We start from the raw sequence: 9,996 nt of genomic DNA on the forward strand, positions 1-9,996 counted from the left end.
GCGTGAGTGCGTTGGAACAAGGGAGATGGCAGATGGGGTTTCGGCTGTTGAGAAGAATGACATCGTCTTAGGAAACCGCTCGCTCCGTTTAATATTTAATATTCTCCCCTCCCTGTGCCGCACACAAAGCTGGGACAGCGCTTGACACACCTCTAGACCACCCCTCCCTTTGCTTTTATTTTGTACAGAGCTGACTCTCTCCGTGTGGCTTTTGTTTCTCGAGTGAGAAAGACTGGCGGCAGGATCCCTCTCCTCCTCCCTCGGGCTGTGCTGCCTACAGCTTCCCAGTACACGTGCTGTGGGGACCCCGGGGGGCGCAGGAGGAAGGCACATGGCCCGGGCTCGCCTGCCCTTCTCCAGGGGCCCTGCTTTGGGGGGTCCTGAGAGACGGATCCTGGAGAAGGAGCTAGAATAGAACGGGTACTGGAGCACCGCGCACCTTCCTGGCGGTGCTACCTCGTGTGGCTGAACCCACAAGAGTGGAGCTGATACTTGCGCCCCTCCTTACACCCAAACAAATGTGCGCTGGGATGGGGGTCTCCACTAGGTATTTAGATGGGTCCCAGTTTTCTGTTCAAAGTCCACAACTTCAGGGCCACCTTGCCATTTTCAACACAGACTCTTTCCAGGACAGTCTCAGTTCCCTTTTGGGGGAGGTGTGAGGTGTCTGTGGCTGAGGATGGCCCCTCACTTCCTACACGGCCTCTAGTGCCCCCAACACCCCAAGCCCAGGCTGCAGGAAGGCTCCCAATGCCAGCCGTCTGAGTAGCTGAGTTCATTCCCCTGGATGTTCCTTTTCCCTTCACCACGTAGGTGTTTGCAGAGATGCATAGAGATGTAACTCCAGGGGCAAGTGCCAATTTCCCTCCAGCTGAGATAGCTTTAATTCAGTGCTGCCCCTACCGCCTAAGTAGGCAGAAAGATCAGGACCAGGTTTCTGAGGCAAAGGGTAGATTTGACATTGAACAAATTACTGGGCAAATGACCCACAGAGTAATGCCATGTGCAGCAGCTCTGGGACATCAAATCCTTGGCACCAGGTTTTACTTCTTCTTATTATTTTTTTATTCTTTTCAAAATGTTAGCTTACAGGACCAGAGGCCCCTTAGTGGCAGAGGGCAAGTGAGGGAGATTCTATTCTGGGATCTCTCAACCCTGCTATCTTCACAGTGACAGACAGGCAAGGGCCCTTAGCGTGTCCGAACCCCTCCAGCAAGGCCAAGCCTGGCTGATGGAGGAGGCAGGGCTGACTGAGCCAAGCGAGAGGGCCAGCTCCTCAGAGCCCCCAGAGCCCCTGCCTCCCATCCAGGTGCAGATGTGGGACCCCCTGGGCCCTCTGGGGATGCAGGCTTAGGCACCATCCAGCTCTGCTGAGTTGTTGATAGAATCTGCATTTGAAATTGATCCTGGGGGAGCCCTGGGCCAGTCAGAGTCGGGGAAGCCCTGGGGGTGTCACTGGGCCCCAGCGTTTCGGGCTGGCACCCAGGCTAACCGTGGCGCCTGTGTGGTAGAGTTCCTGGGAGGTCTGCCCCGTAGTGCTGGGTGCATCGAAGGTGCTTACTAAATCTTGGCTACGTTTTTGTTAAATAAGCAAAGTTTTTCTTTTCTTTTTTTTTTTAAATGAAGGTCACATATTTATTGTGATAACTTTAAATCATCCATAGTGATGGATTGTTTTTGACATTATTTCACATTAGGGTAATAAGACTTATAATTTTCAGAATCCTGGCCAGTGGCAAACAACCAATCGGTAAAGTAGAATTTAATATCCCATGCCTCTTAAAGATATGGAACGCTTTACGAATTGGTGTGATATCCTTGTGCAGGGGCCGTGCTAATCTTCTCTGTTTCGTTCCAATTTTAGTACATGTGCTGCTGAGGCGAGCATGCAAAGTTTTTCTTTTTAAATTCATTTTTGTTTGTTTCTTTGAAAAAGGTGAAAAAATGCACTGCTTTAAAAAGTCACTGGATAGAATTACATTGAATTTTAAAGGAAAGGAAAAGGACATTAAACTTTGCTATATTGGCTACTTTTAAATTCCTCTCTAGAGAAAGGGTGGTGTCCAATTTCTTTTCTTTTCTTTTTCTTTTTTAACTCCTCACATGGGGGCATGCTTATTGATTTTAGAGAGAGGGGAAGGGAGGGAGAGAGGGTTGGAGAGAAACATCAATGTGAGAGAGAAACATTGATAGGTTGCCTCTCAGGAGCCCTGCCTGAGAGCCAAACCCACAAGCTAGGTATGTGCCCTGACCAGGAATGGAACCTGCGACCTTTTGGTTTACGGGGCGAGTCTCCAACCAAATGAGTCACACTGACCAGGTCTCTTTCCTTTTTAAAAATTGTAAAATACACCCAATGGAAAGTTTACTGTTTTAATCATTTTAAAGTGAACAGTTAACAACACTTAGCACATTCACAATGTTGTGCAACCACCAACTCTATTTAGTTCCAGAACATTTCCATGACCCGGAAAGGGGACCCTGTCCCCATAGCAGTCACTCCGCATTCCCCCTCCCCCAGCCCCTGGCAACTGCTGATCTGCCTTCTGTCCCTATGGATTTGCCTCTTCCCCATGCTTCGTACTCATGAAACCGTACAGGGGGTGCCCTTTGTGTCTGGCTTCTTTCACTTCTGATTTCTTCTGTGGTTCACATTTCCATCCTACCCTTCATCCACATGTCCCTCACCCCTCCCCTAAATCATGCCGGTCATGTGCGAGTAACAAAATCATATTACAGACGTAATTGAAATGTTAATTCTTAGAGAGCAAGAACAGAGTGTAGGGATTCTCTGTCCCCAAACACATTTTTCAGGATCTAATGTCAGGGCTACTCACTTTTTTCTGAAGTGGCTCCCACTTTTGGTATCCAATAATTTCCCTCCAGCAAGAACCATCATGAAAATTTCCTCCAGCCCCAAGGGGAGGCAGTCTCTAGAGCATTTCTCCAGAGTTTTCAGATCCCGACATGCACGATAATTGATTCCTGATGGCACACAGTTGGTGCTCAATAGATATTTGTTGCATGAACAGAGCAGCCAGTACGGATAATCGCCACTGTAATGAATTAATGCCTTAACATAGCAATACACTGTACCACACAAGCCACTGACTGGCTGAAGGGGAAGCCTGAGTGAGGCAGATAGTGAAACTCCCACCAGTGCTAAATACTAAGAAGTCAAATCAAGGGGAAAAAAATCAAAGATACAGCATGTAGGCACAACTACTTACCCACTCCTGCTGAGAACATCTTAGAGAGCAGATGTATAATGGTTTTGTTTAAGGGAGCAGCATTAAAGGAACACTACTCTAGGGAGAAGCTTAATTTTTTTTTCCTGGAAGTCTGTTCTTTTTCCTTTAACCACCTTCTAGTGCCCATGGTATCAAGCAAGTTTAAGAGAGAGAGAGAAAAGAGAATGATAAATGGTGCCAGGTGTTCGGAATGTTGGTCTGGCTGCAATATTGCCTAGACAAGGGCGATAATTGATTTGCCTTTTAACAAGCACTGTGCGTCCTTCCTGCTGGCCAGGTCCTGTGCCAGGCCGTGAGGAGTCAGCAGAGAATACAATCCTAATGGTAGTCGCAGTCATAATACCAGCAAACGTGCATTTAGGGCTTACTACATGCAAGACGCTGCTCTGAGCATGTTACATAAAATAAAATTATTTTATCCCCACAGCAACTCTGTAAAGTGCTTGATCTTAGCATCCTTGTTTTACAGATGAGGAAACTGCAGCTGGAGACGTGAAGTAATTTGCCCAAGGTCACGCAGTAGGAGGCAGCAGATCTAGGATCTGAGCCCAAGCAGGCTGGCTGCAAAGCTGGGGGCATTTGTCCACCAACTCCCATCAGCTATTGGTTGAGGGATCTTCCAAGAGTATTAACTCCCCAGCAACTCTGGCCTGTCCCTTGCTCCTGTTGCCAGAATGAATCCCATTCTGGCAGGGGGTGGCAGGTGCTGGAGGCAGGGAGCTATGCGCAGGTTGGGCAGACCACAGGCGTAAGCACTGGTAGAATTCTCTTGGATGCTTCATAGCAGAAGCGTCTTTTATGCTGGATTTGGGGGTGGGGAGATGGACAGGCATTCAGGATGGAGGCAAAGGGTACAGAAGTCAGGGGTGTGTTCAGAATTGGGAGAGGGGGGGTCCTTTGGAGATGGCCAGTGGATAATCTGATAGTTCATTGTGAATTGGAGGGAGGAGAGACTCAGGGAGGGATGAACATGGAGGAAAGGTTACTGTCCATCTGGGTGGGGCAAAGGAGGGCCTGACCAGGACAAGTGGGAGAGGAAGTAGAAGGTAAGATTAGCAGCCCAGACCATAAGTAGAATGTGGGGTGAAGGAGAGAGAGAGGGAGCCCCACAATGGTTGGGTGATAAATTCCACTGCATTTTGGGTTTCTTGCAAATTTGACCCCTATAGGGCATCTGTGAATACCTGTGTCAGGTCACATCTCTCCTTTGCTTAGAACCTCCCATGGCTCCCACCTCACTCAGAGCAAAAACCAAAGTCCTCCTGAGGCCCACAAGGCCCTGCACCATCTGTCTCGGTCACCTCCTTGCCATCACTTCCTTCTATTTGTCCCCTCGTTCACTCAATTCCAGCCACACAGGCCTCTTGCTGCTCCTCGAACACACCAAGCACGTTCCTGCTCCAGGGACTTTGCGAAGGCTGTCCCCTCTGCCTGGATGCTCTTCCCCCAGACACCCTCACCTCCTTCCCTCAGCATCTTCAGGTCTTTACTCCAGTGTTTCTTTCTTACTAGGGCTTTTCCTGGCCATTTGACAGTCCACTTCTGCTTCCCTCTTCCTCCCTCCATTTTCTTTTTTCCGTGTGACCTTCTACATATTTTAACTGTTTATTGTGTTTCTTGCTCATCTCCCCCATGAGAACGTCAGCTTTGTGAGGGCAGGAACCTTTGTCCTGGTCTAAACAGTGTTTAAAACAGTGCCTGGCACACAGGGGATGCTCCATAAATACTGCTGGATGAATGGATGAATGAATGAATGAATGAATGAGTGATGGGGAGGGTAATGGACCCATGAACTGAAGTTGGGAGAAAGAATTCAGCTTGAGATTCTGAAGCTCGTGTGGATCCTGCCCAAAACCCACACTGTTCTCCTCTGGGGCTACCAGGGAAAACCGTCCATCGACCTCAGGCAAGAGTTCATCCAGGTGGGAGGAAGCATGTGTATTGCTGAGCTGTGATTGGCCAGCAAGGGAGAAAAGAAATGAAAAGCCAGACCAGCTGTGACACAGTTTCTTCTCATCAGGGGATGGATCTTTGCAGGCTCACTCAGGTCTACGCCGGCTCGCCGGTCTCAGCCTCGTCTTCAGCCTTTGCCATCTGCCTGCCATTTTATTTAGCTCTGTTCCCATGTATGTGGGGCAATTCTGGATTTTGCCCCAAGCGATGAAAGTTCTTGCTGCCCCTGACTTTGTTTGTGATTTCACCTTGCTCTTAGCTTCTCTATGCAAAGGTGGGGTGTGGGGCGAACCCACATTGCCTGAGATAGGGTGGCTCCGGGTTTTGAGATAGCATGAAAGGCCTTGTACATATTTCTGTCTACTTCTCAGCACCCTCAGTAAGGGGGTATCTGATGCTGTGAGGCAAGAAGGCCGAAATGCTGGGGCTACTGTGACTGTTGAAGTACATTTAGGAAGATGGGTGGATGCCTCTATATCACCTGTCGCGTTTTTTCACACTTCAAAAAATTTACCCTTGTGAGCATTTTTCAGTGGCATTAAGTACGTTCCCATTATGGTGCCACCATTGCTGCCATCCGTCTCTGGAACTTGCTCATCTTCCCACACTGAAACTCTGTGCCCACTGAACGCTAACTCTCCACCCTCACCCCCAGCCCCTGGCACCCACATTCTACTTTCTGCCTGTAAGGGTCTGACTCTCTAGGGACCTCATATGACCGGAATCATACAGTATTTGTCATTTTGTGTCTGGTTTATTTCATTTAGCATGATGTTGTGAAGGTTCACCCATGTTGTAGTATTTGTCAGAATTTCCTTCCTTTTAACGGCCCAAATGATATTCCCTTTGATGGATATGCTCGTTCTGTTTGCCCATTTATCCGTCAATGGACAATAGGGTTGTACCTCTGTTATCAGCCTATACCCCCACCAACAGTGTGCACGGTCCCTTTTCTCCACGTCCTCGCCAGCACTCATAATCTCTGATCTTTTTGAGGATACCATTGTAACAGGTATTAGGTAGCATTTCACTGTGGTTTTGATTTGCTTTTCCCTGATGATTAGTGATATTGAGTAACTTTTCATGTGCCTGTTGGCCATTTAGATGTCTTCTTTGGAAAAATGTCCTTTGCCCATCAATTGGATTATTAGTTTGTTTTTTTGCCACTGAGTTATATGAGTTCTTTATATATTTTGGATACTAACCCCTTATCCAAAATATGATTTGCAAGTCTTTTCTCCCACTCTGTAGGTTGCCTTTTCATTTTCCTGATGGTTTCCTTTCCTGTATTGAAGCATTTTATTTTGATGTCCCACTTGTTGATTTTTGCTTTTACTGCTCCCTGTTATAAGCTTTTACTTCTAGGTGGAGCCTTAACACCCACCACAGATCTGGTTACCTGCTCTGGAGATTGTTTGCCCTGGGCTCAGAAGTCACTGTTGCTATCAGCCAAGTAAAACATCATCTGGAAGATGACAAGTACATTTGAAGTCTCGTTAAAGATGACATTTATTATATTATCTTCATCCCAGCTATTAGAATTCATGGTCTGCTGAATTTCACACCCTTCAGCCTGGAACTCAGCAGAGAACACCATTTCCAGAGGTCTCCGTAACCCTTGTCTTGTCCAGGGCTAGATTAAGATGCTTCATTGGCTGAGATCTTAGCACATAGATCAAGACTGGAAGGAATGAAACTGCCCAGGAGAAGCTCGAACAACAAGTGGAAGAAAGAGAGTGAAGGCCGAGAGAAAGAGAGATCATGAGAGAAGAGGGGAGAGGAAATGATTTCATGTGGAGATGCTGTCTTCTAGCCCTCTTTTTAAGGAACACTGTGGTGTGCTCCACAGGACTGTGTGTACTCCCCTTGAATACTAAGCTTTCAGAATACAAGGAAAATATTCATGAAATAAAACCAGTGCTGCTTCCATCAAGTAGTGTGTTAGTTAGGGAATTGCTAGGGACCAAATCATGTCCCCTAAATTCATATGGTGAAGCCCTAACCCACAATGCAATGGCATTTGGAGGGGGGAGGTCATCACGGTTAGATGACGGTGGGGCCCTCATGAGGGATTAGTGCCTTTGTGAGAAGAGACACCAGGGAACCTCCTCTCTCTCTTTTCCTCCACATGAGGACACAGCGAGAAGGTGGCCATCTGCAGGAGGCCTCACCAGGAGCCAACCATGCTGACTCCCTGGTGTCGGACTTCCAGCTTCTAGAACTGTGAGAAAATAAATGTCTGTTGTTTAAGTCATGCAGTCTATGCTATCTCGTTATGGCAGCTGGAGCTGACTGAGATAGGAAGGTTGCTGTAACAAATAGGCCTCCAACTGGATGAAAGGTTAAGCACAACAGAAATGTGTTTCTAACTCACCTGATAGCCCCAGGAGGATGTTTCTTATCAGGAGATGGCTGTCCTCCTCCACACAGTGACTCAAGGGCCCAGACTCTAACGAGTCATGGCCCTTAGTGTCTTCCACGTGCAGCTGGCAGAGGAGAAAGGAAACGTGTTGAGAGCACCCTTGCTCCTTAAAGCTCTAACCTGGGGGTGACACTCTTCACGTCTGCTCACATCCATGGATGAGAATGAGTTGTATGGCTGCACCAATTCAAGAGGAGCTGGGAGTTTAGTCCCTGACCCCTGTGTGTTCACCAGGGCACGGCCTTGGTTTTGGAGGCATGACCTGTCAAATTTTAAAATGTGCACACTCTTTGAAGTAGCAGTGCTACTTCTAGGAATTCATTTTACAGAACTACTTGTAGAAATTCACAGAAATCTATGTACAATGTGGTGGATGCAACGTTAGAGGAATAGCCAAAAATATAAAAGACTCAGATATCCATACGAGGTAAATTTAATAGAAGTATTAGAAAATATTGAAGGGACTGGTGTGGAATGTTGCCTAACGTATAGTACTCAGTGCAAAAGAGCCACAGACTTTTATGTATATATATATTTATGTATTTAGGGGTTTATACACACACATATATAATTTCACAAATTCCATGCTTGTAAAAAGCTTATTCTACATGTATAGGATTGTATATTTGTTTTTCTATTGCTGCCGTGCCAAATGATCACAGAATGAGGGCTTTAACATCGGCACCCAGTTACTCTCCCATTGTTTCCATAGCTTGGTGGTCTGATAGTCTAGGCTGGGCTGCCATCCAGATGCTGTGGGGCTGTGTGCCTTTCTGGAGGCTCTGGGGAGAACCCATGTTCTTGTTCACTCAGGCTGGTGGCAGAATTCTGTTTCATGCTGTTGCTGGACTCTGGGCCTGTTCCGTTGCTGGCTGTCAGCTGGAGGTGGTTCTCAGATTCTAGAAGCTGCCAACATTCTTTGGCTTGTGGCTCCTTCATCTCAAAACCAGCTGGGGTAATCCAGGATAATCGTCCTATCTTAAAATACGTAGCGTTGTTTTCAGTGGCAGTCTCTTTTGCCATGCAATGTAACACTTCCAGGGGCCAAGATCATGAGGGACAAAACCCTGCAACCATAGATTGTCTATGTTTCAGGAAAACTGGGTTTGACAAGAAAAGTACTCATTGTCAGACTCTGGGATGGACCTCCGAGAGTGGCCTTGGGCCTCCCCAAAATCCAGGGTCCAGATCCTTGACCTGTGTGTTCTGGGCTGTGGGAACTCGGGTGAGCCACTGTACCTCTCTGAATCTCAGTCTCACCTTTAACATGAGGGAGTAGATTTCTCTCTGCCTCTGGGACTTGTGTTTAGGTGGGGGGATGTGGCCTATGTTTCCTTTACTTCCCAACTCAAAACTTGGTTGTAGGGAGGAAGGGCATTTCTAATCCCTTTTAATAAATTTAGTATGATTATTTTAGCTTTAAAAATATTTGCTGTGATGTAACAAACATGCAGAATATTGCTTACGTGAGTTTTTACACATGTGTATATAAAAGGTCAAGAGTCATTCATTCATACAAGAAATATTTACGGTGTCAGGAACCCATCCCCTTGGTGGGTTGCCAGGTTAGGCAAATGAAAATAAACATAGAACATCCAGCTATGTTTGAATTTCAGGTAAACGATGAACAGCTTTCTAGCATAAGTGTATCTCGTGCAACCAGGTGTCCTGTGTTTTATCTAGGTGACCCTACCAGCTGGCCCCCTTGTGCTTCATCCCAGTCAACAACCCCCTGCCCCCAAAGCTGACAGTGTTCTGACTCTCTTCACTGCAGACTGGTTGTGTCTAGTTTTGAACTTCACCTCAAAGGGACTGCACAGTGGGTCCTGGGTCTGTGTCTGTGAGATCCATCCACACTGCTGCCTGTAGCACATTCTTTTTCATTGCTTGCCGTTTTCCATCATATGGATGAACCACAATTTCTGTTTTCTTGTTGATGGACCTTTGGGTTATTTCCTGTTTGAGCAGCTATAGATAGAGCTTTATGAACATGCCCTTTGGTAACATGCCCTTTGGTGGCTACGTGAACTCAGGAGTGAAACTACCTGGCCATTTTTAGCTTTTAAGTTTTACTCTCATACAGGGCCAAAGAAATCCTTCCACACCAGTGAATAAATTGAAGGCTTGGCCCTGACTGGTGTGGCTAAATTGGTTGGATGTTTTCCCATTAAGCAGAAGGTCATCGGTTCAATTCCCAGTCATGGCACATGGCTGGGTTGTGGGTTTGGTTCTTGGTTGGGGTTCACATAGGAGGCAAGTGATTGATGTTTCTCTCCCTCTCTTTCTCCCTCCCTTCCCCTCTCTCTAAAAATAAATATATAAAATCTTTCAAAAAATAAATGGAAGGCTTGCAGGGTTAGGTGCCAACAC

The 9,996-nt window shown here is 46.8% G+C and overlaps 1 non-coding gene across 1 annotated transcript; it reads right to left on the reverse strand.

Annotated features, from left to right (window-relative positions):
- Nucleotides 1–1,781: 1,781 nt before the first annotated feature.
- On the reverse strand, nucleotides 1,782–1,888 carry LOC112301593 (U6 spliceosomal RNA). Its single transcript, XR_002974495.1, has one exon. It is a non-coding gene; the product is annotated as a U6 spliceosomal RNA (small nuclear RNA).
- Between the last annotated feature and the right edge of the window lie 8,108 nt (nucleotides 1,889–9,996).

The sequence above is a fragment of the Desmodus rotundus genome, chromosome 9 (assembly GCF_022682495.2).
Source record: "Desmodus rotundus isolate HL8 chromosome 9, HLdesRot8A.1, whole genome shotgun sequence".
NCBI lineage: Eukaryota > Metazoa > Chordata > Mammalia > Chiroptera > Phyllostomidae > Desmodus > Desmodus rotundus.